The sequence below is a fragment of the Macaca mulatta genome, chromosome 3, assembly GCF_049350105.2.
Source record: "Macaca mulatta isolate MMU2019108-1 chromosome 3, T2T-MMU8v2.0, whole genome shotgun sequence".
Classification (NCBI taxonomy): Eukaryota; Metazoa; Chordata; class Mammalia; order Primates; family Cercopithecidae; genus Macaca; species Macaca mulatta.
Window position 1 is genome coordinate 13,165,803 of NC_133408.1, and position 24,408 is coordinate 13,190,210.

The 24,408-nt window shown below is 44.2% G+C and overlaps 1 protein-coding gene across 2 annotated transcripts in view; it reads right to left on the reverse strand.

Moving 5' to 3' along the window:
* KCNE2 (potassium voltage-gated channel subfamily E regulatory subunit 2) overlaps positions 1 to 24,197 on the reverse strand; it is a 160,732-nt gene extending 136,535 nt beyond the window's left edge. Inside the window, exon 1 of one of the 2 annotated variants that reach the window (XM_077995812.1) lies at positions 24,094 to 24,197. The gene's annotated coding sequence lies outside the window, so the exon portion shown is untranslated. Of the gene's footprint in view, positions 1 to 18,910; positions 18,941 to 24,093 lie in introns of those variants that run through there. The other variant, XM_077995810.1, reaches the window with a different exon arrangement.
* Positions 24,198 to 24,408: the final 211 nt, after the last annotated feature.

Consider the following 24,408-nt stretch of genomic DNA (forward strand, 5'->3'; position numbering starts at 1 on the left):
AAAAAAAAAAAAAAAAAAAAAAAAAAAGGAAAGGAAAGGGGAGGGGAGGGGAGCGGAGGGGAAGGGAGGGGGTCCCCAGAGTTAAAGATGGGGCCTGGTGGGATCGTTTGGGTCCTGGAAGCAGATCCCTTATAAATGACTTGATGCCCTCCCCATAGTAATGAATGAGTTCTCATTCTATTGGTTCCTGTGAGCATTGATTGTTTAAAAAAGTCTAGTACCTCCTCCTCTCTCTCTCTTGCTCCTTCTCTTGCCATGTGACACGCCTACTCCCCCTTTGCCTTCTGCCATGATTGGAAGCTTCCCGAGGCCTCTCAGAAGCAAATGCCAGCACCATGCTTCTTGTACAGTCTGCAGAACCATGAGCCAAAGTAAATCTCTTTTCTTTACGAATTACCCAGCCTTAGGTATTCCTTTATAGCTATGCAAAACAGACTAACATATGTGGTTTGCAAATATTTTTTCTCAGGAGATAGTTTGTCTTTTCATTCTCTTCATGGGATCGTTCTCAGAGCAAATGTTTTTAAATTTTTTTGAATTTTAAGGAGGTAAAATTTATCAATTTTTTCTTTTATGGATCATGCTTTTGGTATCAAGTCTAGGAACATGTCATCGATCACTACATCCCCATAACTTCCTCTTATAGTTCCCTAAAATTTTATATTTTAAACTTAAGTTCATGGTATATTTGGAGTTAATTTTTGTCTAATGTGTGAGATTTAGGTCAAGATCCATTTTTTTGCAGAGGGGTATAAATTGCTCCAGCATGATTGTTGAAAAGGCCATCTTTCCTTCTCTGAGGAGCTTTTTTATCTTTGCCAAAAGTCAGCCGAGTGCAGAGGCTCATGCCTGTAATCCCAGTTACTCAGGAGGCTGAGACACGAGAATCGCTTGAACCCAGTGGGGCAAAGGTTGCAATAAGCTGAGATCATGCCACTGCACTGCAACCTGGGCGACAGAATGAGACTCTGAAATAGAATTTTTTTTCTTTTTTTTTTTTTTTCCCTGAGACGGAATCTTGCCCTGTTGCCCAGGCTGGAATGCAGTGGTGCGATCTCGGCTCACTGCAACCTCCGCCTCCAGGGTTCAAATGATTCTCCTGCCTCAGCCTCCCCAGTAGCTGGGATTACAGGTAAACACCACCACACCTGGCTAATTTTTGTATCTTTAGTAGAGATGGGGTTTCACCATGTTGGTCAGGCTGGTCTTGAACTCCTGACCTTGTGATCTGCCCATCTTGGCCTCCCAAAGTGCTGGGATTACAGGCGTGAGCTACCGGCTGATAAAAAAAAGTCAATTTGACATATTTGTGTGGGTCTTCACTTAACTTTTTCTCATCTGTTTTCCCTTAAGAAACTCCTCTGCCTGACAGAATGCCAGTGGAGTCTCAGAGACTCGGGATAGATACGTAGTCACTGATTCAAGTAGCCTGGGCCAAAATTCTCACCCAGTTGCAAAGCAACAGGTCTGTGGAAAATGGCATTCTAACTTAAGCAAAGCAAGAGCTGAAGATAGTTTGGGGAAGGGAAAGGGTCAATCAGCCCTCAATTAGATTTTCTAAAAGTGGAAACCAGCAGTATAGGTCACTTTCCAAGAAGGTGGTAAAATGTGAATAAGTTTCTCTGCCCCAAAACACTGGGTGATTCTGAAATCCTGAGGGTCAAGAGGAGGACAGTGTCACCAGGGTGTAATCAGATGGGTGTGAGACAATCCATTCCCAACCAGCAGCGAGGGCGAGGGTTGGGGATCATCCTTTTACTGAGTGTCTTGCAGCTCAATGTGGTATTTCTTTTCAGACAGGCTTATTCTTTATTTTTAGTTTAATCATAACTTTTATTTTTGGTTCAGGGGTACATGTGCAGTTTTGTTACATAGGCAAACTGTGTGTCACAGGGGTTGGTGGAGAGATTATTTCATCACTCAGGTAATAAGCATGGTACTCAATGGATATTTTTTCTGATCCTCTCCCTCCTCCCACCCTCCACCCTCAAGTAGGCCCCAGTGTCTATTGTTCCCCTCTTTGTGTCCACGTGTTCTCACTGTTTACCTCCCACATATAGGTGAGAACGTGCAGTACTGGGTTTTCTGTTCCTGCATTAGTTTGCTGAGGATAATGGCCTCTAGCTCCATCCATGTTGCTGCAAAGGACATGGTCTCATTCTTTTTATGGCTGTGTAATATTCCATGGTGTATATGTACCACATTTTCTTTATCCAGTCTACCATTGATGGGCATTTAGGTTGATTCCATGTCTTTGCTATTGTGAATAGTGCTGCAATGAACATACACATGCACGTGTCTTTATGATAGAATGATTTACGTTCCTTCGGGTATATACCCAGTAATGGGATGGCCAGTCAAATGGTAATTCTGGTTTCAGGTTCTTTGAAGAACCACCACACCACTTTCCACAGTGGTTGAACTAATTTACACTCCCAACAGCACTGTATAAGCATTTTCTTTTCTCCACAACCTCGCCAGCATCTGTTATTTTCTGACTTTTTAATAGTAGCCATTCTACTGGTGCGAGATGGTATCTCATTATGGTTTTGATTCGCATTTCTCTAATGATCAGCGACATTGAGCTCTCTCTCATATGCTTGTGGACCGCATGTATCTCTTCTTTTGAAAAGTGTTTTTTCGTGTTATTTTCCCACTGTTTAATAGGGCTGTTTGTTTTTTGCTTGTAAATTTGTCTAAGTTCCTTATAGATGCTGGCTATTAGACTTTTGTCAGATGCATAGTTTGCAAATATTTTCTCCCAGTCTGTAGGTTGTCTGTTTATTCTGTTGATAGCTTTTTTTGCTGTGCAGAAGCTATTAAATTTAATTGGGTCCTGTTTGTCAATTTTTGTTTTTGTTGCAATTGCTTTTGGTGTCTTTGTCATGAAATCTTTGCCAGTTTCTATGTCCAGAATGATATTTCTTAGATTATCTTCTAGGGCTTTTATAGTTTTAGGTTTTTACAGTTAAGTCTTTAATCCATCTTGAGTCAATTTTTGTATATGGTGTAAGGAAGGGATCCAGTTTCAACCTTCTGCATATGATTAGCCGGTTCTCTCAGTACCATTTATTGAATAGGGAGTCTTCATTGCTTGTTTTTGTCAACTTTGTCAAAGATTAGATTGTTGTGGATGTGTGGCCTTATTTCTGGGGTCTCTGTTCTGTTCCATTGGTCTATGTGTCTGTTTTTGTACCAGTACCATGCTGTTTAGGTTACTATAGCCTTGTAATATAATTTGAAGTTGGGTAACATGATGCATCCAGCTTTGTTCTTTTTGCTTAGGATTCCCTTGGCTATTTTCTTTTTTGGTTTCATATGAATTTTTAAATTGTTTTTTCATATTCTGTGAAGAATGTCATTAGTAGTTTGATAGGAGCACAGATAGGCTTTTTTTTTTTTAATTGAGACAGAGTCTTGCTCTGTTGCCCAGGCTGAAGTGCAGTGGCACAATCTTGGCTCACTGCAACCTCCACCTCCTGAGTTCAAACAATTCTCCTGCCTCAGCCTCCCGAGTAGCTGGGACTACAGGCACCTGCCACCATACCCGGCTAACTTTTTGGATTTTTAGTAGAGATGGGGTTTCACCATGTTTGACAGGATGGTCTCAATCTCCTGACCTCATGATCCGCCTGCTTCAGCCTCCCAAAATGCTGGGATTACAGGTATGAGCCACCATGCCTGGCCCAGATAGGCTTTTAAAAACTTTTTCTGGTTCTTCTGGAAGTGTTAGGATGGAGTGCCCTCTTAAGAACCTCATCTGAAACTGGAGGAACCCAGTAGATTTGGTTCTGAGCTGAACCCAAAGCTCTTCTCTTCTGTTTCCCCAGCCTCTCCCTCATCCTACCAAGTCTGCCATTCACAACCCATTTCACCGTAAAGCTCCACAGGGTGGGGAAGGTGGAGGGAGGGCAAATATTATAACCAGAAGCCTTGGAATGTGAGTTCATTTCATTCCAGGTCTGCATTAGAGAGGACGCACCCACCAGCACAAAGCATTACCCCTGCACTTCAGGCAAAAGCTAAAAATCACAGTTTAATATCTTTGTTTTTAATGCCAGAATGTCAAAAAATTAAGACAAATTTCTCCAAAAGCAGAATATTGGCTCTCCACAATCCCCTACTCAGGCCAAATCTCCAAACCACTTTAAAGAAATCCTGGGCTTTTCTCTGAGTGCTTCCGCATCTCCTAGAAACAAAGGCTGTTCAAGACCATGCACCTGAAGCAGCTTCAGAAGCTTCTTCCTGCCTCTTCCTGGACCCAGAGCAGCAGAATACCTGGCAACCAGTGTTCTTGAGGCAAAAGCCTCTAGAACATCACAGAGCAAAAAGAATACATGACAAAGCCATCAGTGCTTTCGATCCCCATCCTCCCCAAGTTGTGTTCAACAGAACATCGCAGGGTGACCTCTTGTCACAAAGCAATCTCTTCTTGCTATTCACAAGCTAGGAGGGCAATCATAACTAGATTGCCACAAACACACCACAGTTAATAAGTGACATAAATAACCATATAAATGTCAAGCTGTGAATCTGAAACTTGACAGGACATTTCAAATCCAACACAGCTTGGCACCAAAGAGCATTCTCTGAATTCACACATAATCTGCTTTGTGAAGCTCTTTTGAGAAAGAGCTATTGACCCAGTAAGCATGTTATTCTCTACCGGAGATTATAGTCATTCCAAGTCAATTAACTGCATTCCAGAGAAAACAGGAGGAACTTAAAATACAAGATTTGAAGGTTGGAAGTGAGACAGAAAAGACAGGAAGGGGTCTTGTAAATTGTGGTTATTAATATGTTGACATTGTCCTGGAGCTCTGAACAGCAGACAACATCAAGCCATTTGTTTTTGTTTTTGTTTTAAAATCCATGTCGTTGCTAGAATTTTCACATGACCAGGTTGGTGGAGGCTGCCCAGGCTGATTGTAGGGCTTTTGTTACACTAGATGGCACCAACTTGGAGATTGAGTCCCATCACATATGAAGCCATTCTTGGTTATAGAGTCCATGTCTCTGATTCTCCAAGACTTCTCCTTCTTGCTTTATATTTTAAATGCAGGTAAAATTTATGCAACTTAAAATTAGCCATTTTAAAGTGTCCAATTCAGTGGCATTTAGTTCATTCACAATGTTGCACAACTACCACCTCTATCTAGTTCCAAAACATCTTTGGTACCCCGAAAGAAAACTGTCCCATCAAGCAGTCAATCCCCATTCTCCCCTCCTCCCAGCCCCTGGCAATCACAAATTGACTTTCTGTCTCTGGATTGAGCTCTTCCGAATGTTTCATATAATGAAATCATACAACACGTGACCTTTTGTGTCTGGCTTCCCTCACTTAGCATAATGATTTCAAGGTTCATCCATGTTGTAGCATGTATCTGTATCTAATGCCTTGTTATGGCTGAATAATATTCCACTATATGGATTATCCCACATGCTGCTTATCCTTCCACTGGTGGACATTTGGATTGTTTCACGTTTTGGCTATTGTGAATACTGCTGTTATGAATATTCATATACAATTTCTTATTTGAATACATTTTCAATTATGTGGGGTATATACCTAGGAGTGGAATAGCTGAATATGATAATTTCAGCTGGAATATGATAATTTTCATATTCCAATATCAGTGGAATATGATAATTTCATGGCTAACTTTTTGAAGAATTGCAAAACCTTTTTTCCCCTTCTTGTTTACAGTTATGTGTTCACTTAAAACTATGTCTTGAGCTGGGCATGGTGGTTCATGTCTGTAATCCCATTACTTTGGAAGGACAAGACAGGTGGATCACTTGAGCCCAGGAGTTCAAGACAAGCCTGGGCAACATGAAGAAACCCTGTTTCTACAGAAAATTCAAAAATTAGCCAGGCAGGGTGGTGTGCACCTGTAGTCCCAGCTACTTGAAAGGCTGAGGTGGGAGGCTCACCTGAGCCCTGGAGGTTGAGGCTGCAGGTGAGCCATGATCATCACACCACTGCACCAGCCTGGGTGATAGAGTGAGACCCTGTCTGGAAAAAAAATGTTGTGTGGTACACACAACTTTAGTATTATTTCTGAGACCCTCAGAAATAATATACTTCTCAGAGCAAGGGATAAGACAGAGAGGAGGCTAGCCAGTGGCTCACTTGGCTATCCTAACACCAGAAGTTTCCCATGAAATCAATCTTCTGAAGAACTCAGGTGGAGTTCCTACAGGCCTGGTCTACTCCACACCTGTATTAGTCCATTTTCACACTGCTATAAATGAATACCCAAGACTGAGTAATTTATAAAGGAAAGAGGTTTAATTGATTCACAGTTCTGCATGGCTGGGGAGGCCTCAGGAAACTTACAATCACGTCGAAGGGGAAGCAGGCACGTCTACCAAGTGGCAGGCAAGAGACAGCATGTGAAGGAGGAACTGCGAAACACTTAACACCACCAGATCTCGTAAGAACTCATTCACTATCACAAGAATAGCATGGGGGATCCACCCCCAAGGTCCAATTACCCCCCACCAGGTCCTTCCCTTGACTCGTGGGGATTATGGGGATTACAATTCGAGATGAGATTTGGGTGGGGACACAGCCAAACGGTATCAACACCCCACATCCCCCGCTCCCAGTGAGAACTAGGGGTGAGTGATCACAAGGAGAGGAGGAAGGCCAGAAGTGATGAGGCAGTGGCCTCCACAGGAAAGTACATACACCCCATGGAAGCAACAGACCACTCTCTGTGGGGATGCTAAAGGAAGCCATTAGACCTCTATTTCTGTTTATTTTATCTAGAAAGTAGAAAAAAGTGAGCTTCACAGAGTGTGATAGGTTGAATGTCGTTCCCCTAAAAAGCATATGATGGAATCCCAACCCCCAGTACCTCAGAGTGTGACCTAATTTGGAGATAAAGTCTTTACAGAGATGATCAAATGAGATCGGTAGGGTGAGACCTAATTCAACATAACTGATGTCCTTACAAAAAGGAGAAATTTGGACCACACACATGGGCACACACACACAGAGCTAGACCATGGAAGATGAAGGCAGAGGTGGGGGAGCCATGTGCACAAGTACCATAGATTGCCAGCAACCCCCAGAAGCTGGGGAGTGGGACCTGGAACAGATCCTCCCTCCCAGCCTCAGGAGGAACCCCCGCAGTGGACACCCATGATCTCAGACTTCTGGTCTCCAGAAGTAGGAGAGACTATGTTTCTGTTGTTTACACCACCCAGTTTGTGGTACTTTGACAGACCAGTCCTTGCAAGCTAATATACTATATTTTATATAAAGGTGCTTGTGGGGCCTCTCACTTAGTCCCTCACATGCAGGACTTGAAGCCTCTTAGGGAGTAGAACAGCCACACCCAGAGGGACAGACAAGCCCCCTCCTGGTCAGAGTGGCCAGAGCAATCTACCTGCAGGCAGGTAAGTGGATTTATAGGTCAGACCATCTCATAGTAATGTAATCAATTCTCTTGCAATGAATGGGTAGATTTAGTAGATTACTATTTTAAAAGTTGATTGGGGACTATACTGACCTGGCCACCACAGAAAGCAAAAAGAAAAGGCAGTGCTGACTTCTCTCCTCACCCTGAGACAGGGGAAGCTTCTCTGAGGCCATACAAGGCAGTTTGGGAGGCCGAGGTGGGGGCATCGTTTGGGCCCAGAAGTTTGAGACCAGCCTGGGTAACACGGTGAGACCCTGTCTCTACAAAAATAAAAATAAAAATTAGTCAGGCATGGTGGCACACACCTGTGGTCCCAGCTACTGAGGAGGCTGAGGTGGGAGGATCGCTTGAGCCCAGGTTGAGGCTGCAGTGAGCTGTGATTGTGCCACTGCATTCCAGCCTGGGTGACAGAGCCAGACCCTATCTCAAATAAATAAATAAATAAAAATGCACGGAGCTGTTCAGATCTGACAAGAAGCCAGTCAAAAGAAGACAGAAATTCACAAGAAGACTACTTCAAATGCGTGTCTATAACCCTTATTGCTTTTTGTGTTTTGTTTGTTTGTTTGTTTGTTTGTTTTGAGATGGAGTCTCGCTCTGTCACCCAGGCTGGAGTGCAGTGGTGCAATCTGGGCTCACTGTAAGCTCCGCCTCCCCGGTTCACGCCATTCTCCTGCCTCAGCCTCCCGAGTAGCTGGGACTTCAGGCGCCCGCCACTACACCTGGCTCATTTTTTGTATTTTTAGGAGAGACGGGGTTTCACGGTGTTAGCCAGGATGGTCTCGATCCCCTGACCTCGTTATCCGCCCACCTTGGCCTCCCAAAGTGCTGGGATTACAGGCGTGAGCCAGGCCCCATAACCTTTATCGTTAACAATGAGCCTTAAATCTAAATTATATTATGCCTTCAGGTACTAACGAATGGTAATACAAAGCTGTCACAATTAATGACACTCAAAATATTGTTTATTTCATCTTGTTCATCCTTTTAGTTTCAATTGTATGTATGTCTTATGATTTACATAATATATAGTTGATAAGTAAACCTATGTGCCCCCTAACATTTTTTTGAGGTGGAGTCTCACTCTGTCGCCCAGGCTGCAGTGCAGTGGTGTGATCTCGGCTGGCTGCAAGCTCCGCCTCCCAGGTTCATGCCATTCTCTTGCCTCAGCCTCCCAAGTAGCTGGGACTACAAGTACCCACCACCACGCCCAGCTAATTTTTTGTATTTTTAGTAGAGACAGGGTTTCACCATGTTAGCCAGGATGGTCTCGATTTCCTGACCTTGTGATCCGCCCACCTCAACCTCCCAAAGTGCTAGGATTACAGGCGTGAGCCACTGTGCCCAGCCCTGCCCCCCATTTTACTAAATGTGTCACATAGTGAGATAGGTTTGTAGACCACTGATTTAGGGCGTGGGCTGCAGATAGATAAGTGACACTAGCCAACCAAAAACAGGGGGTGCTGGAGTCCTTATATCTCCTTATATCTCCTTATATCTGATCTTCAGCCAGAGACAGATACTGTGGAGGCATTCTGGACAAGAAAATGCCTCCAGGGATGAAGTGATGTGATCATGAGGTCTGAGAAAAAACTTCTGAGGCAGAGGAACCAACGCTGACATTTACAGAAGGTGCTGGGAGAGCCAACCGATATGCCAGGTGACATGGAGCAGCCCAGAGCTGGAGACGAATGTGCCTCGTGAACAGGTGCGTGACATAGCTGTATGGACCCATGCACTCAGGGGAGGAGGAAGGAGCTACTTCTCAACTTTGCAAGGGCACAAAGATTTCTACCAGGAAAAGAACGCACCAGAATGGCGTCCCCTGCCGGTTGCAGTGAAAGGGAACTCAGATGTTGGAAATGAATAAGTGAAGGTGACTTTTTAATGTGTATGAAGGTTGGTGAGGAGTGAGTGGACATTCTTCTAGCAAGTGCAGCCTCACAGGCTCTGGCAAGTCTCAGCAAGAGAAGAACCTTGAAGTGCAAGACTTTAAGCATCCAGGGTCGGGGTGGAGGAGAGGGATAGCTGCTCCTAGCTTTGATTTTGCATGGTGTCCTGGAGAAGACATCCTTCGCCACCCTCTCCTGCTGCTCAGCTATGTTTGAGTTTGGGAGAGCGACAATGGTGCTTACTGCTCTCCTGACCAACCTACAAGCTACAAGCTCAGGAGATGAAATTTCCCTCGGGAAGCTTCTCCTCTGCTCTTACGGAGGCATCCTTCTTGGAGGAGCCTCGGGGGTCTCAGAGGCACCTGGTCCAGCCTTGTCCCTTCATGGCAGGACCTGGATCAGGCAGCTCACAGAGGTGGAGCAACACGACTGTGCACCTGGTTGCTTCTCCAGGCCCAGTCCCATCTGGGTTGATTTTGAAAGAAATATTTACACTAAAGGGCTTAAGCAGAGGGAAGATTTCACTGCCTCTTATCTCTCATAGTTTAGAAAAACAACCAACATTTCATGAATGCATGACCCTGTGGCGCCTGTGTTTATGGCTCGCTTCTCTGGGGAGTCTCCTCTTCTCAGAGCCCTATCCTGGCTTCCTCTGTACCACTCACTTCCTCTTGGACTCCCAGGGAAAAATAGGATTCCCATGGACATGCCACAACCCTGATAAGATTCCCTGAGTATTCCAAGGTACCCACACTTGAGGCTGACATTGCTCTATGCCCCAGCTATGTAATGGCCGCTCCCAGTTCTTGTCCTCCAGCCAAAACATCATGAGTCAGCTCCAAGGAGACCTGGAGACCCTCCCAACCACACAACCCCTATATGCAGAACAACCAGCCCAAAGCCATGTGCCCAGGCTGCTCACACTCATGCCCAGCCCTGCAAAGGCCCTGCTCTCCTATCCATCGCCCCAGCCCACCTTTGCATGCATGCACTCCCCAGAAGACCTCAAGGCAAAGGGTCTCCAGCTCCACACCCCACCACTGGGTCTTCCTTTCAGGCTGTAGCAGACTTCTCTTATGCCCAAGCACTCATCCTTCTCCAAGGAACCAAGTGGAAACCTAGAGTGGGAATTCCATACCCATCCATCCTCTGCCATCCCACCCTCTGCCATCTTCCTCCTGACTCAATCTGCCATCCCTCTCTCCCGCCTGCCTCCCATGCTGCTCTCCACATTCTTGCTCCATGATCACGAACTCTCTACCTTTGCATCTCAGCCATCTCACCAAATGTTCCCTCCAACTCTTGGCTTAACTTAGTGATTCCCAGCCCTGGTTCACATCAGAATCCCCTGAGGAAATGTTTAAAAAGATACTCCTGCCCAGACAGGGCTGGCTACCTAATTTCTAAAGCCAAGTACAAGATGAATATGCAGAGTCTCTTATTCAACAAACATTAAGGATTTCCAAGATGGCAGCAGCAGAGCATTAAAACAAGCACAGGGCCCGTCTGAGTTCCACTGCCCAGGTCCAAGGCCATGGAACAGCCCTGTGCCCAGGTACTTGCCCTAAACCTTCAGATTTAATTAGCCTGGGTAAGGTCCTGGAATGTGCATTTTAAAAGCTCACAAGGAGATGCTGAGGAGACCGAGCTGCCCCCGGCTGACCAAGAGATACTGCATCTGTTGCAGCCCTCTCAAATGGAAACTTTTGGAACCAGAAGTTGGGCTCCTGTATTCCTGGCTCCATAGAGTCTCTTCCAGACTTTTTCTCTGTGTGGTCTGGAAATTCCAGTCCTGCAAATTATCTGCTCAACCAGGTCTAGGGTCAATCCTGGATTTTCACTGCCCTTGTCTAGGACATTTCTGGACTTCCCTTAGCACCTTTCCTCATCTAACCAATATTTAGCAAATGATTCACAACTTTCTCCAACCCCATTCAAGGATGCTGGGCCTCAGCATCCCTGTGTAAGGCCCAGCCAAAGTCCTGGCCCTTCAGCCCCTTGTACCCCCATGATCAGTGAGCACCTCCCTTCTTCCACCTTAGCAGCCACTCCCATGCTCACTGCTGGGATCTGGCCAAGACTCAGAGCTCCTTCACTCCTAAATCTCAAACCCAAGTTCCCCACTCTCTGACCACAGATCCTGTCCTAACCTCTCTCTCATGCCCACTGAGGCCTTCAGTCCAGTGACCATCCCCCAGATATTCCTTATCTACTACTTTTACTTGCTTCACCTTCCATTTTATCCTGCTTACATTCAACGGTCCAATCTTTCAATTACTCTCCTCCAAATACAGATGCTGTCCGACTTACGGTGGGGTTACATTCTGATAAGCCCATCCTAAGTTGATGATATCGTAAGTCAAAAATGCATTTAATACAGCTAACCGGCTAAACATCCTAGGTTAGCTGAGCCTACCTTCAATGTACGCAAAACACATTAGCCTATAGTCAGGCAACATCATGTCACACAACACCTATTTTATAACAAAGTGATGGGTATCTTGTAATTTATTGAATACTGCACTGAAAGTGAAAAACAGAATAGCTGTATGGGGACTAGAAGTACAGTTTCTACTGAATGTGTATCACTTTTGCACCATTGCAAAGTCAAAAGCTCATAAGTGGAACCATTGTAAGTCAAGACCGTCTGTACTAGACATTCCCTTCCTCTCTGTCCTTACATCTCACCTATCTAGCAAAATTCCAGTCTTGGGTGAACATCAGCATCCACCTTCTCTACACCTGCTATCGGCCAGCAGATCGCCACTGGAGGGACATCCCAGAACTGCACAGCCACCCGTCTTGGCTATGCCCTCAGGACTGCCTGGTCATCGGAGCCACAAAGGGCTCCTTCGGTCAATACAGGCTCTTACTTTGCACAATTTATCCTTCAAACCTTCTCCAATCTCACCACGCCTAAAACCACTCCTTCCTTCCTTCGCATTCAGCAAATAACCTTGTCTTCTACTGTACTGAGAAAAGAGAACCAACTGTCCCACCAAATCTACACACGGATGTCCCTGAGTTTGCACCCAACTCTCCCTCCTCCTGCTGACAGGGCCAGCTCCTTCACAGATGCCCTCTGCACCCTGTGCCTCTTGCCTTCTCGAGGGCCTGGTGCTACCAGTTCCTCTCTAGCTTGTTCCTTCCATCTCCTCCATCAGCATTTAAACCCCCTAGCTGCAGCCGGGCACAGTGGCTCATGCCTGTAATCCCAGTACTTTAGAAGGCTGAGGCGGGCGGATCACCTGAGGTCAGGAGTTCAAGACCAGCCTGGCCAATATGGGAAAACCCCATCTCTTACTGAAAATACAAAAATTAGCCTCGCATGGTGGTGCACGCCTGTAATCCCAGCTACTTGGGAGGCTGAGGCAGGAGAATCACTTGAACCCGGGAGACGGAGGTTGCAGTGAGCCGAGATCGGGCCGTTGCTCTCCACCTGGGCAACAGAGCAAGACTCCATCTCAAAAAAATAAATAAATAGATAAAAATCCCCGTAGCTGCAATCTTTGAAAAAGGAAAGGGAAAAGAAAAAGAAAAGAGAGAGGGGAGAGAAGGGAAGGAGAGACCAGAAGACCCCCCTCTTCCTCCAGCTCCTATCCTCTCTCACTGTCTTTTTTTGGCAGGGTCTTGCACTATTGCCCAGGTGGGAGTACAATTGTGCGATCACAGCTTACTGCAACTTCAACCTCCTGGGCTCAGATGATCCTCACGCCTCAGGTTCCCAAGTATCTGAGATTACAGGTGCATGCCACCAAGCCTGGCTAATTTTTGTTTTTTGAATCTTTGATAGAGACGGGGTCTCACCGTGTTGCCCAGGCTAGTCTCGAATTCCTAGGCTCAAGTGATCCACCCACCCATTGGGAGAATGTGTTGGCATTACAGGCATTAGACACTGCACCCAGCCTCTCTTACTCTTGCCTTTGCGGCCTCCCTGTGTCTCCCTCACCTCCCACTGACCCCAGACCCCATTCCCATAGACTTTCACTACACCACTTTTAGGAAACAATTCTTAATAAGGTCTCCAAGTCTCCAATCATCTCTGTTTAAAACAGAATGGCTACATTTGGGGCCTCATCTTACTGGGCCTCTCAGCATCACAGAAATGGGTTGACCACTCCCTTATTTCTCAAATACTTTCTCCCCTTGGCTTCTTCACACCGTTTTCTCTTCCTGTTTCTCTGGCTTCACTCCTCGGTCTCTTTATGGGTTCTTCCTCCAAGCTATAACTATTATATGGTGGAGGTTTTGAGGCTCCATGCTAGGCACTGTTCTTGTCGCCCTCTACTCTCTATTCCTGGTTGATCCCAACTGTCTCTATTTCTGCAAATATCATGTAAGTGCAGACTCATTTTCTCTCCAAAGACATGAAATATCAATGGCTATTTCCCTCTCCCATTCCATAAGCATCCTGGGCTGATAGTGGACCCTAGGCTCCCCACGTCTTGCTGCTCTGCCGCCCCTGGGATATTGCATTCATCTGCACCGTCAAGATAACTCACCACTACGTCTGTATTACAGCCTTTGGGAAGAGGAAAAGTGGCAGGGAACAGACAGACCCTTGCCCTTTGAGGACACACCCCAGAAGTTGTATACATCACTTCTGCCAACATCTCATTGGCCAGAACTTGGGCAAATGGACACACTGAGCTCCAAGGGACACCTGGGAACTGTAAGATTTATTTTGGATGGTCACATACCCCTTTAAACTCCTCTTAGAATAAAAAAGGGGAAAGCCAATATGGAGAGAAAACTACAAGAATCGGCCATAGGGCTCAGCAAAATTTACCAATTTCTTTTGTCAAATAAAAACCTTTTTTCTAAACCTAACACCTGTTGCCATTATTTCATAAAAGGACACTTTTAATGCCACAATTGGGGAAGACATCCTCTCAGAATAGAGAACAGTCTTTTAAGTGAAATGAATGTAGACGTATGGAAGAAACCACTGTCTCATCCTTGTTTATCTCATTCCTCTTGAAACTGGTGCAGCCGCCAAGCCTTGGTCTCCTGACCTGAACTGGGAGCCATGTTTGAGGAGCGGCTGTTAAGAGTGTTGCCAATGTCATCTTCAGCTCCCTAAGCCAATCTGATTTAGGGGGTGACTACGAGAGCTCCCAGTGTTATTGACTCCCAGGCTCTTCCTGGTACTAATATAGAAATCCATGCCTCCATCCTCTCAGGTCCCTTCCCATTTCCAAATTCCCAGGGTTGACCAGGTCCTGTGCAGTTGGGACGCACTGCTGTGGCTGCACTCCCCATCCCACTTTGGGCCTTTACATGACATCAGGGGTCTCCAGGAAGTTCGGCCACAGGGCTGCTGCTGCCTCGCGAGAGTATTCCAGACAGGGTAGTCTCCCCAGCAGAGATGATGATGTCTCTTTGTGGCCAATCTTGAAGGGTCACACCTTTGTCACTGGCATTTCTTCTTCCTGCTTCACATCCTTCCATGGAGGATGCGTCCTCAGGAGACCACCCCTGAGACTCCCTGAGAAACACTGGGTAGTGCCCCCTCTTTCAGTGGCCGTATTAATCAAGGGAGGACTCAGCGTCTTGTCACTTTCAGGTGAGTTTCTCCCGAGACAGACACCTTTGGCCCTCTCTTTGCACTGAGAGTCATCCTCACTCCCACCCTCAGACCTCAGACCTCTCCTCATTTCTCTAGGAGGCCTGGGGAACTTCTGCAAAAACGACTGTTGGCCTGCCCCACATGCCAGAGTGCCCGCAGCAGACACACAAATCAGGCTGTGGATTAGAAGGAGTTAAAGAGCCAGGAACTCTGCTCCCCCAGCTCCGGGAAGTGGAGGAGGCCTGCTTTGCATGCCCTGTCTGCTCCTCCACTTACAGGGTATATTCTGGGGGGTCACAAGCTCTTGTTTGTGTTGTTGGAAAGGAAGCTTTGGACAAGCTGGTTTTCTGCCCTACTTTTCTTGTGTTCTACCTTTTAAAAATGAAATGTTTCTCTCCCCCATGGAGCCCTTCACTGCGTATTCACAAATCCTAAAATTTAAGATTTTTTTTTTCAAGTATCTTCTCCACATTTTTTTGGTTTTAGTTAGACATTGCTAGATTTGAGTCCTAGAGTTTTGGTACAGGACGGAGCTTAGAGGTCATCAGATCCAATGGCTTCATTTTATGGCTGAGGAAACTGAGGTCCAAAGATGTTAAATGGCCACCCGAGGTCACATGGTGGCCAGTCCCGGTGTCCACGTCATGTGACAACTCCACGGGTACATTGCAGGGGCCTGGCCATGGGGGATGAGACGTTGGACCCTGGCAAGCCTGCGGCAGCCTCCGCTTTCCTGCCGCCGCTGAGTCTCTGCCCTCCATGCCAAGTGGAGTTAAGAAACAGAGACAGACTGCACAGGAAATTCTCACGGGAGGACTTTTCAAGATCTGTTAAGAAAATGTTCTCTTGTTTACAGCTGAGTGCATCCTAGATGCAATGCCAACAGCATTCACTCTGTTTTGTTTATTTTAACCAAGAAGGGAAATTAGTGGCAAAAGAATATTTTGATAATGAATGGAAAGTTAGTCATGACATTTTTGAGGGGGGAATACGCAAATAAACTTTAAAAAATGAGAGCTGTCTCAATGGACAACAGAGGGGATTCATGGATCTCTGCCAATTTCAAGAGATATTTGGGGTGTCTAGAGTTTTCTGTTTCTTCCATGCACGCAGTATAAGCCTTTGGGGTGGGGGAGGTGTGTGTGTGTGTGTGTGTGTGTGTGTGTGTGTGTGTGTTCTCCTAAAGCAATCCTAGTTAATGGAAAGATTTTCAAATATTTGGAAACGGATCTCAGAACTTTACAGAACACAACCGTATCTATTTCAAAACAACCTGGGAGTATTTGGTGTCCACTTTGGCCTGGTAAATTTCCATTGCGGGCAGCGCTGCACAATTTTTTCATTCCAGCTCAACTCACTTCAAGTGGCGTGATTTGATTAAGCATTTCTTCACTTTTAATGGCAGGCCAACGCTCCAGGGCATCATTTTTTGGGTGGCCCCAAGTGGGCTGGGGTGGGGGCGGGAAGACATGTGAAAAAGGTTTGTGCCTGACCTTGTCCTCCAATGTAAGTCCACCTGGTGCCTGGCAAGCCTTCTCATATTAGGAACAGGCCTGGCTTTGCTGATTGTGATTTTTCTATGGTGAGAGCCAAGGAGCATCCAGTGGGGAACCAGTACCTGAGGAGCTCAATGAAAGGTGCAGGGGACAAGTCTCACACTGCACTTGGCTGAAGTCCCTGCACCACCCAGGAAGTTCTATTCCTGGGCTGCCCACTGGCAAACTCTATTACCACAGTATTTTAGAAAAAGTTTCGTTTAATAATATCAAAAGATCTTGACCTTTGAGCACAGTCTATTCCTCTGTAAAACCAGATAACAATATGACTTCACTGCTGAGGTTGAGGGGGTGTTAGAAATATTATAGTCCTGGAACATGGTGAAACTCCACAAATGGTATTTACAGATGGTGCCTTTGATTGTCATGGTATCCATTATCACCATCCTCCTTCCTCAAAGAACCCCCATTTTGTTCAGATATCTGCTCCACTCTCATGCAGCTGTGTGCCCAGGGCAGGCCCTCAGGGAACAGCCTGAAAGTGCCCTCCATTCCTCTATTCCCAGTAGCCAGTGATTTTCTCAAGATAAGCCTAAGGCACAGTGATGGCCATTACCATGTGAATAGAACCTGCAGTGGGGGTACAGTGAGGGCTGGCAATGTCTTCTCTTCTGAGAAGAAGCCACAGGAAGAGTGTCCTTCACTCCTCAGGATGTTATTTTTCGAGCTGATGCTGTCATCTTGAAGCCAGCTACAAGGATGGGGCCAATACCAAGCATGACAGAGCAGAGAGAAGGAAAGAGTGAAGTAGCTATTAAATGATTCCAAAGCCCATTATTTCTGAGCTTCTCAGTAGCCCCCAAAAGCAGTATCCCAGGCCACTTAAAGTTCCCAGACAGTGAGACACTGTAAGCCAAGCACATTCCACGTGACCAGTCTTCTCCGAATCTTCTCTGGCTGGAAATACTCTTTGCCTCCCAAGTAGTGAGTCCACTGCCTCTTCACTCCCCCACACGGGTGAGCCTTCCCTTTACTCCACAGCAGCGAGTCGTGCTTCCCCACAAACAAGAGGCTGAAGGGGGGATGAGCGCAGGGCGGGAGGTTCTTCTGGTTTTTCTCAGAAGAGTGAGAGCTGAAAGGAAGGGGAAACTTCAGCTGAGGAGAAAGGACTGGCTCACGACAGGAGGGCCACAAGGACACTTCAGCTCGAAGATCTGCAAAAGAGCAATGGATCTGTGCATTTTAGATTCTGCTCTGGGGCGTACAAAGAAGCCATGGGGCCTCATGGGGCTTTGGCAATATTGCTACTCCACCTACTGGGAAGCTTTGGCTACAAATAACAGAAACCCCTGCTTGAACCAGCATCATCAATAATAGAATGCATTCTCTTATATAATACAAATGCTCTGTAGGGGAGTTTTGGAGACAGTTGAATAAGTGGTTTAAGAATGTCATCAATGATCCGGTTGTTTCCATCTCTGCTTCTGGTGTGGGCTTCATTCTCCATCTGGTATCAAGACCACGGTGTGAATTCTAAGCATTTCATTAATGATCTCCCCCAAGAAAACAAGTGGCTTTGCATTCTGAGCCACTCAAGTACTACTGACTACAGATGGATGGGCTTTGAGGGAGGACAAAATCCAAGCTCCCAATATCCAAAGTGACATTTAGATCTAAAGAGACATGCTATAGGCTATGAAAAGACAGTCTGCTTGCCCTGAAGTCACCAACAACAAAAAGGAGGCTCCATATCACAGTGGCTTCCTTGAAACTGGAAAACAGTATGCTTCACACTGCTTCAATTCAGCCTCTATCCTAAATCACTAGGCAAGTGGCCACATTTGAGGGGGATCCAATAGCAAGAAGCTTTAGAAACAATCCAGGCAGCAGTAAAGGAAGCTGTACCCAGAGTCCCTATCTCATTCGGATTCTACAAAATCTCTGCTGTCCATTAACAGACTTTTCTAATGGGTTGGACAAAGAGACTCCCCCAGTATTTCTAAGCCTCTTAGGACTTGAGGGCATCCTCCCCCTAGTAAAAGGCAACTCCGAACTTGTAGCTGACTCACAGGTGAGAAGTAAAAAGATAAAACTTGACTGTATGTCATATACCTTTTTCAAAAAGAACTATCAAGAAATGGCCAAAAAACTGAGGAGAATATTTGCAACATTTATGACAGAGGTTTGATATCCTTATTTTATCATGAACTCTTACAGACCAATCTCTAAAATATGAACACACATATAAAGTGTATACAACTCATAGCACATAAAAAACATTAAAATGCTACCACTCGTGAGTAACAAAAAAAGGAAAGCTTAAAAAATAGATGCATTTTTTCTTTTTTCTTTTTCTGCTTTGTTCACTTATTTGCTTCATCATAAAATAGTGATGAATGCCACACAGAGATGGGAGGTGGCACTGGGACTGTTATGCGCTGCTAATGGCACTAGAAATCCATGCAACCTTTCTAGAGGTCAATTTAGCAAAATAGAGCAAAAAGACTTAAAAATGTACATCACCTTTAAAATCGTGGTTCCAGAGCCAAAAATGTATCCTGAGGAAAGAAATGGAGAATTACCTGAGGTGGTACCATACACTCAAAATTATTCAACCTAGTGTTATTTTTTATATTAAAAAGTTAGAAATTAGGGCAGGTGCGGTGACTCGTGCCTGTAATCCCAGCACTTTGGGAGGCCGAGGCAGGTGGATTCCCTGAGGTCAGGAGTTTGAGACCAGCCTGGCCAATATAGTGAAACCCTGTCTCTACTAAAAATACAAAAACTAACCGGTCATGGTGGTAGGCGTTTGTAATCCCAGCCACTCAGGAGGCTGAGGCAGGAGAATCACTTGAACCCAGGAGGCAGAGGTTGCAGTAAGCCAAGATCGCACCACTGTACTCCAGCCTGGGTGACAGAGTGAGACTCCATCTCAAAATAAAGAAAAAAATAAAATGCTAGAAATTACTAAAACATCTAATAATATTTTAATTAGCTAAATGAATGATGATACATGCATTCCATAACATAATACGCAACAACACAGAAGAATGTTTTACCATAGGGACAATGTTAAGTTAAAAGAGAGTTACAAATCATTAAGATCAGTATACATTTTGGTAACTATTTGTATGGTGCATCTTCCTATCTTTACTTCCAAACTTTCTGCATGCTTATCATTAAAGCATATCTCTTGTAAGCAGCAAATAGTTGGTGCAATATATGCTTTTAATTATATTTAAAAATCCACAAACTGGAATGCACACTTAGAGCTGCCTGTATGCACCAGTATGGACACAGAGGGTGCTAAAATATTAAAAACAGGGCTAGGTGCAGTGGCTCATGCCTGTAATCCCAGCACTTTGGGAAGGCCAAGGTGGGCAGATCACCTGAGGTCGGGAGTTTGAGACCAGCCTGACCAACATGGAGAAACCCCATCTCTACTAAAAATATAAAATTAGCCAGGAGTGGTGGTGCATGCCTGTGAACCCGGTGACTTGGGAGGCTGAGGCAGGAAAATTGCTTGAATCCAGGAGGCAGAGGTTGTGGTGAGCTGAGATCGCACCATTGCACTCCAGCCTGGGCAACAAGAGTGAAACTCCGTCTCAAAAAAATAAAATATTAAAAACATTTCATAATAAATGATAGTCACTTCCCAAGCCACTCCCCAGCCCTCCTAACTCCCCCACCACCCAGGACTTCCCAGACCTTCCCATGGTCTAGAACCTAATGGGGCAATACCTAGTACAGCAAAAGCCAGCCTCCCAGACTCCTGTCCACCTGCTTGGTCGGTGTCCATGCTGAACCAGCTGTTAAAGACTCTGTCATTCCTATGTGTAGGGTGTACACATACGCATATGCACCCAGAATAAAAAAACAAAAGGCCATGTTTTGCTGTACTGGGTGTTGACCTATTAGTTTCTGAACCATAAGGAGGTCTGGGAGGTCCTAGAGAGGCGCTGGGTAGCTGGGGAATTAGGAGAGCTGGGAAGTGGCTCAGGGAAATGACTGAACATAGTGTTTGTCTCAGCACTGGAATTATTTGTATTAACTGGGGTGTCAGTTATCCCACATACAAAGTAGTTTTATTTAATTAGCATTATTTAATTACTCATTTAATTACACATATCAGTAGCTTTATTAACTACTTTGTGTGTTTTCATATTTCCCCCCTTTTTAACACTGAAAATGTCTTACTTATCAAAAAACAACAATATGTGTTAAGAAATAAAGAGTTCGGTGAATCCATGAATAGATTGTTTTTTCATCCACTGTCCCTTATGCCCCCCAGCCAGCCTCTGGCCCATGCCTGGTCTCCATTTGGAATACCAACACCACTCAAGCAACCATATTCCTCAAAATCAAGCAGCATCTGATCTTGATATCGATAATCAGATTTTCGTTCTTGACAGCCAGTGCAGCTTTGGGAGGAAGGGTGTCAGACAGCAATATCCCTGCATGCTTTGGGAATGCCAGGCAGGCAGAAAGGACATATCTGGAGGCTCCTTAGTCCTGCTCACTAGGCGGGTCTTCTACCGTTTCTGGGAATACAAATTGCTGCAGCTTTTTTGGAAAGCACTCCAAACTTGTCCATCAAAAGCTGAAAGGTGCATACCTTTGGTCCAGCATTTAACCTACAAATCTGCTCACCCACTTAACGAAAAGATGTCTGCACAAGTATGCTCCCGAAATTGTTTTCATAAATAGCACACATATGGGAAAGAAACCCTACATCTATGAATGTACAGGAAATCCACTACAGCTGCTGAGAACACGAGGGAAAGCTACATGTGCTGGTATGGAAAAATATCCAAAATGCATTGATGAATTTTTTTTAAATCTGCAGAACATGTATACTATGATTTCATTTGGTTTTTTTTAAAAAAAGAAGAAATCTGTATCTACAAATATAACATTTCTGGAAAGGTTTGTGAGAAGCTGTTAGCAGTGAGGACTTATGGGACTAGGAGGGGGACGCTAGGGAGGCTGGTTAGGGCTCTTTTTCTTTCCACTTTACAGCCTTTTGTAGTGTTTTAGCTTTTTGTCATGAGTAACAATAATTTTTAAAAATCTGCTGCCTGACGTTTTAGCCCAGGCCTAGGCAAAACACTAGCTACAGCCCACTGAGCCAGCAAGTGGATAATTTACGTGTCAGGGGACTTGCCCACGGAATGACTTCCATCCTAGCAGTCAAGGTCACCTCGGGGCAAGGCCTCTCAAACTTTTCCACAGAAGTACCCCCTATGACAAAATAGAACAAACATGTAGCCTCAAGGGATGAAGGCAACTGGCCCAAACCTCTGTCGCAAACAAAATTTCTTTAGTGTTCAGACTATCTTTAAGAATTAAGGCAAATTTCAAATTTTTACTCAATAATAGAGTCATATTTAATTTATTGTAAAAAAATAATTTTCTCTTCAAATCTTACTTATGGATGTCTGGACATTATGTTGGTAAATCCCTCAATCCTATTTCACACATTAAAATTCTGGATAAAACTTAACAAGAAAAAAATATATTCATAGCCTCCAAGGCGTGAAAAGTGAAAGTGATGATAGGAGCTCAAGATGAGGGACGTATGGAAAAGCAGGACTTGACATAGGCTGGGAGGTGCAGATTTAATGCCCACATGAGAAATGAGCCTGGGCAGAATCTAGTGTGCGCACAGGAAGAGCTGTGCCAAAGAGCTAAAATTCATAGGATTTTAGGTTTCATAAACTGCTGCTTCTAACTTAAAATAAGAAACACGGATAAGAAAAATTCTCACCAGGATGATAAGTCAAAAGGAAGCTTGCCATGCACTTGGAACTTGGGGAAGAAAAAGAGATACTAGAAATTGGAATCCAGGCCAGCACTGTTGGGATAGTGACTTACTACTACCTGCCTAGCACGATAGCCTCAGGCCACAAATCAATGTAAAAAGTAGTTCAGAACTCAAGAAATCCACAAGGACCATGTTAGAGAAAAATGCAAACCTATTCTGTAGAGGGGATCCCCAAACCCAGGGAACAGGGGCTTACCATAAAAATATGAGCCACACTAAAGATAAGCAGAACTAACAAACTGCTTGAGGAAATGAATCACCATGAGGGAAAATCCACAGATCCAATAAATAGGAATAATTGCATGTCAAGAACCAAAGATAACAGGACAGTATGTTTAAATTTAACATGTTTTAATATGTTTAGATAAAGGAAGAAATTTAATATGTTTAAATAAATAAAGGAAGATTTTTAATATGTTTAAACAGATAAAGGGAGAAACATGAACAGAATGAAAATAAAACAGGCATATTGTCAAAGGACCAAACAGAAGTCTGAGATAGAAAACATATATATTTTCTATAGGAAAGTGCAACTGATGTACTGAATAGGATATCTGCCATAAATAAGGACAGTATCAGGAAACTGGAAGATGGCTGGGTGCAGTGGCTCACGCCCGTAATCTCAGCACTTTGGGAGGCTGAAGCAAGAGGATTGCTTGAAGTCAAGAGTTTGAGACCAGCCTAGCCAATATGGTGAAACCCCATCTCTACTAAAAATACAAAAATTAGCCAGTCGTGGTGGTGCGTGCCTGTAATTCCAGCTATTAGGGAGGCTGAGACACAAGAATCACTTGAACCTGGGAAGTGGAGGTTGCAGTGAACTGAGATTAGGCCACTGCACTCCAGCTTGGGCAACTAAGCAAGACTCTCTCCAACAACAACAAAAAAGGAAACTGGAAGGTTAGACAAAATTACCCAACATGCCTCAAAAAACAAAGACATGGAAAATATGAGAGAGAGGAAACATGAACATTTAAATGAGAAGAAACAACGTATGTCTAAGAGAAGGTCCAATAAGAAAAGAAGGAATTGGGCAATATTCAAAGAGTTAATGACTGAGAAACTCTTGAATATTGAAGTAAGATATGAACCCTCAGTTTAAAAAAATATAACAAAACCTAAGAAGGGTAGTTCAAATAACTACATGCCGAAATACATCATAGGAAACTACAGAATACCATAGGTAAAGAGAGATAGACACTAAAGCTGAACAAGGCATGTGTGAAAATATTACCAAGGTTGAAAGAGAACTAAGTTACATAATAAATGAGAAAAAAAAAAAACAGAGACCATCTTGTCAAGTGACCACAAAACCTCAAAATTTTCGAAAAACAAAAATAGAACAAAAAACTTTTTAATGACAATGTAGAAATAACATCAAAAATTAAAAAAACAAAAAGCCATTACTATGTGGATAATTTTAAATACTCTTTTAAACAACTGTTGAGTCAAAGAAAAAATTGCAAACATTAATACAAAATAACAGAAGGTGGTAATAAGGAAGACACTGCCATCAGTATCTATAGCAATACAGCTAAAGCAGTACTTGGTGAAAATGCAGAGCCTTATATAACTGTATTAATAAGCATTAAAAAATTTAAAAAGTGAATGAAACAACATAATAAATAAGTCATAAAAAAGCAACCACATTAACTGAAGGATAGGATGGCTGAATGAATAAGTTAACTGTGACAAAGTTAGAATAGGATGATTATAAAACAGAACGGGCATGGTGGCTCACGCCTGTAATCCCAGTACTTCGGGAGGCCAAGGCAGGTGGATCACTTGAGGCCAGGAGTTTGTGAGCAGCCGGGCTAACATAGCAAAACCCCATTTTTACTTAAAAAAATACAAAAAATTAGTCGGGTATGGTGGCATGTACCTGTAGTCCCAGCTACTTGGAGGCTGAGGCACAGGAATTGCTTGAACTGGGGAGGCAGAGGTTGCAGTGAGATCACGTCACTAGACTCCAGCCTAGGCAACAGAATTAAACTAAAAAAAAAAAAAAATTATAAAACGAAGACTATAGAACTAACTGATAAATAATACAACAGCTGTTTCATTGAAAAACAAAATAACAATGCAATATATAAACTTCTGGGTAACAAAATCAAGAAAAAGGAAGAAAGTAAATATAAAAAATGAGATTAAATAAATTCAAACAACCAGAGAAATTATGGAAATTAAATAAATTATA